Consider the following 5,554-nt stretch of genomic DNA (forward strand, 5'->3'; position numbering starts at 1 on the left):
TAGGATGTCATAAAATTATCAAAAAGTATCAATTTTGAAATATTTTATCTTCTGGATATCATAATATTAACTTAAAATATCATAATTTTGATTCAAAATATCATAATATTATTAAAACTATCTTTGAGAGATATTTTTATCAGCAAGATATCATAATTTTAATATAAAATATCATAATTTTCATTCAGAATATCATAAAATTGATAAAAAATATCAATTATGAGATATTTTATCTACAGAATATTATAATATTAATATAAAATAGTATAATTTTGATAAAAAATATCATAATATTATCAAAACTATCTTTGAAAGATATTTTATTTATAGAATATTATAATTTTAACATAAAATATCATAATTCTGATATAGAATATCATAAAATTATCAAAAAATATCAATTTTGAAGTATTTTGCCTTCTGTATGTCATAATATTAACATAAAATATTATAATTTTGATCTAAAATTTTATAATATTATCAAAACTATTTTTAAAAGATATTTTATCTATAAAATATCATAATTTTAATATAGACTATCATAATTTTAACATAGAATGTCATAATTTTGATCTAGAATGTCATCAAATTATCAAAAAGTATCGATTTTAAGGTATTTTATCTTCTGAATATCATAATATTAGTATAAAATATTATAATTTTAATTTAAAATATCATAATATTATTAAAACTATCTTTGAAAGATATTTTATTTATAGGATGTCATAATTTTAACATAAAATATTATAATTTTGGTCTAAGATATCATAAAATTATCAAAAAATATTAATTTGAGATATTTTATCTTTTAGATATCATAATATTAATATAAAATATTATAATTTTAATTTAAAATATCATAATATTGTCAAAACTATTTTGAAAGATATTTTATCTATAGAATATCATAATTTTAATATACAATATCATAATTTTGATCTAATATATCATAAAATTATCAAAAAATATCAATTTTAAGATATTTTTTTTGAATATTATTCTATTAAAATAAAGGGTAAATTAAAAAAATCTCCTGAGATTAGATCAAAATTATAGTTAAATTCAGTAGTTTGAAAAATTTATACTTACATCCTTGACGTTTATTTTAACCTTACAGTTTAGTTCTGGCCGTTAGGCAGCCCGTTAATCAAAAATGAGAACAAAATATCATATAATTAAAATTTTTAAAAATGATAGAAATGTCCTTCATCAAAGGTTTAGACTATTTAGTGGTATAAAAATCCTTCTTTCTTTCTCCCCTCTAGTCTTCCCTATCTCCATCATTCCCCTGCTCCGGTGTCGTTGGGTGCTCCATTATTGTCGTGCTCCAGTGGTATTGGGTGAGAAAGATGAGTGGATGCATTGTTCCCAAATACCTCCACCCTCCCCCCCCGCACCTGGGTCCCCATCGATCCTGAGTCCAAGGAGCTCCTCACCTTCTGCCTCTGCCACCTCAGCAAGCTTCTCACTTGTCTTGATCGTCTCATCCACGTCGAGTTCGTCTGAACCGACCCCTACTCCAAGCACCTCCACCTCAAGCTCCATGTCTGCCATGAGGTCCTCCATGGTGCCATCCTCGAGCAGTCCCACCTCATCGATCACATCGTCCACCACTAGCTCTACCCCCTGCTCCCGCATCCACCTTGACCCCAACCAGTGGCCTGCCATCGTCCAACTCCGCCAGCATGTCGTCCACCGTCGCACTTTTTTTTTCCTCCAGCAGCTCATCCTCCACCATGGTGCCACTGTCCGTGCCCTTATTATTGTCGAGAATGACTGCGATCTCGATTTCTTCTTTGGCAGCCGCTCCCACACCGTCAAGTATGTCAATTTCATCTTCAATGTCGTCTCCATCCGCTCCCACTATGACAAGCAGCTCGTCTCCTAGGACCCTAAGACCAATATCTACAACTACAAGCACACCTCATCCATCGAGATCTACCCCATCTACCATGAGGACCTCATCTATCACCCTCCTGATGTTGCCCCCATCCTCGATCACCTCGTCGTCCGCACCAAGATCTCCAACTCTATTTCCCTCCTCGATCCCTTCACCTTTTAATTCACCTCTCTCGATGCCAGGCAGTACTAGCGGGCCTCCTTCAAGGCCCTGCTCTCCAGCCACCAGCTCGTCGAGTACATCATGCTAGACATCGAGATGATGGAGGTCATCGTCAGGAGGTCCCTGGCTTATGTCCAAGTAGCTTGAGTGTCCGATTTTGGAAAGAACGACAACATCTTCACCATCCAAACCCATTTAAGAAAGATGATTCTATGAGCTTAATCACATGGGATGGATGGATTTATTAAGAAGAAATCCTATTCTTCAAAAAAAAGAGGACGATCAGTGGAGAAAGGGTGAAGAAGATGGTGCAAAAGATTTTGATAAATTTCATTTGCTGAGTTATAGTGGAGGGCAATTTGATCATTTCAGACTTTTGAAACAGTTTGATTAACGATGTTAAATTTTAGGGTTGTAAGTGTAGATTTTGAAAAATAATGGGTGTAACTGTCATAAACACAAATCTTAAGAGGATTTTTATAATTTATCCTAATATAAAATATTATAATTTTGATCTAAAATAGCTAATATTATCAAAACTATCTTTGAGAGATATTTTATTTATAGAATATCATAATTTTAACATAGAATATCATAATTTTGATTTAAGATATCATAAAATTTTTAAAAAGTATCAATTTTATGGTGTTTTATCTTTTGGATGTCATAATATTAATATAAAATATCATAATTTGATCTAGGATGTTATAATATTATCAAAACTATCTTTAAAAGATATTTTATCTATAGGATGTCATAATTTTAACATACCATATCATAATTTTGATCTAAGATATTATAAAATTATCAAAAAATATTAATTTTGAGATATTTTATCTTTTGAATGTCATAATATTAATATAAAATATTTTAATTTTAATTTAAAATATTATAATATTATCGAAACTATCTTTGAAAGATATTTTATTGATAGGATATTATAAATTTTAACATAGAATATCATAATTTTGATATAAGATGTCATAAAATTATCAAAAAATATTAATTTTAAAATATTTTATCTTTTAAATATCATAATATTAATATAAAATATTATAATTTTGATGTAGGATGTCATAATATTGTTAAAACTATCTTTGAAAGATATTTTATTTATAAGATGTCATAATTTTAACATAAAATATCATAATTTTGATCTAAAATATTATAAAATTATTAAAAAATATAAATTTTGATATATTTTATCTTTTGAATATTATAATATTGATATAAAATATTATAATTTTGATTTAAGATGTCACAATATTATCAAAACTATCTTTGAAAGATATTTTATCTATATAACGTCATAATTTTAACATAAAATATTATAATTTTAATTTAAAATATTATAAAATTATTAAAAAATATTAATTTTGAGATATTTTATCTTTTGAATATCATAATATTAATATAAAATATTATAATTTTTAATTTAAAATATCATAATATCATTCAAACTATTTTTGAAAGATATTTTATCTATAAGATGTCATAATTTTAACATAAAATATCATAATTTTGATCTAGAATATCATAAAATTATCAAAAAATATCAATTTTGAAGTATTTTATCTTTTAAATCTTATAATATTAATATAAAATATTATAATTTTGATTTAGGATACCATAATATTGTCGAAACTATCTTTAAAAGATATTTTTCTATAGGATACCATAATTTTAGTATAAAATATCATAATTTTGATCTAGGTTGTCATAAAATTATCAAAAAATATCAATTTTAAGATGTTTTATCTTTTATATATCATAATATTAGTATAAAATATTATAATTTTAATCTAACATATCTTAATATTGTCAAAACTATCTTTGAGAGATATTTTATTTATAAGATATCATAATTTTAACTTTGAATATCATAATTTTATTTTAGAATATCATAAAATTATTAAAAAATATCAAAATATTTTATATTCTAGATGTCATAATATTTATCTAAAATATCATAATTTTGATATAGAATATCATAATATTATCAAAACTATCTTTAGAAGATATTTTATCTATAGAATGTCATATAATATTAATATAAAATGTCATAATTTTGACTCAAGATATCATAAAAATATCAAAAAGTATACTTGAGAGGTATTTTACCTATAGAATATTATATTATTAATCTATAAGTCATAATTTTGATCTAAGATATCATAATATTAGCAAAACTATCTTAAGATAGTGTTTTATCTTTAGGATATCATAATTTTAACCTACAATATCATAATATGAATCTATAATATCATAATTTTGATTTTAGATATCATAATATTATCAAAAACCATCATGAATAGAAATTATGACATCTTGACTTATTATATAATTTTTTAAAAAAATTTATATGACATGCTGTATTCAAAATTAAAAAAAAAATATTTGAACCAACTGGATGGATAAGGCATGTTGCTTGGATGGATAATATTGTTTAAATGCTAGCCAATAGTCTTGGATGAATAATTCTCGCTGCATAATAAACTTCAGACATCCAAATGCTCAGGCAGAAGCTCCACAAAATGAGGAAGAAGAGAGAGAGAAGAACAGCATTCGTAATGTCCAACCAAACTTCAAAATAGTAAAAATACTTCGTTTTGAAGAGAAAAGATATTTTCGTCACGTTTAATTTGAAAAGCAGCCTGTAATATACATTAAATATATTCGACGATGAAACAAGATGCTGTCTCCATTTTTTTCATGCCTTTAGATGCTCGATTTGACACAAAATAATGCACGTCATATCTCACCATAAGGATGTTACGTGGACCAATCGAGTGAGATGGTGTGCTCCACGTCAGATTTTCTACACCGCGGGCAGTGTACAAAGAATTTTGCATGTACCCTAATGCCTTTTTTTTTTTTGGTAGTGAAGGCTGATAATCATATTAAAGGAAATGGAGACAGACATCAGCATACAGTAGACTTGGTATAACAAGTCAAAATCTCATCTAAAACAATCAGTCGGAAGATATTATTTAGGTTCTCTAGCCTTGAGCCTTGTATAAGTACTAAGATGAGTCCTCACATATTTCTCCCTTTAAGTCCTATACTGTAGTATCTTCTCATCCATATAGGCTATATGCTGGATTAGCTCTGATATTATTTACAACAACTCAAGACCTCATTTTGTATAAGAACGCAAGATCTTTCCAGTGAATAATTGATGCGGGATTAAATACACGCTCACATATTCTCCACCTTTAAGCCTTGACGTTCTTGTGAGATTAAGGATCTAAGTCCATACTTCCATTCACAAACACTACGATTAGCTCGGGGTCAACCTCATTGAATCCATACTACAATATCCCCTAATTCACATAGGCTATAGACCGGATCGGTTCATACTATTTATTACAACTCAGGATCTCATCCAAAAAGATTAGTCAGAATGTGTTATTGGATCTTTGGTACTATATAAATATCCAAGATCTTCTCAATGAATAAATGATGTGGGACTAAATATACATCTACACATTT

General features: G+C 27.1%; 1 pseudogene; it reads left to right on the top strand.

The window, feature by feature from the left end:
• The first annotated feature begins 1,199 nt into the window (after positions 1 to 1,199).
• LOC105039536 (uncharacterized) lies at positions 1,200 to 2,278 on the top strand (annotated as a pseudogene).
• The last annotated feature ends 3,276 nt before the right edge of the window (positions 2,279 to 5,554 follow it).

This window comes from Elaeis guineensis, chromosome 1, assembly GCF_000442705.2.
Source record: "Elaeis guineensis isolate ETL-2024a chromosome 1, EG11, whole genome shotgun sequence".
NCBI lineage: Eukaryota > Viridiplantae > Streptophyta > Magnoliopsida > Arecales > Arecaceae > Elaeis > Elaeis guineensis.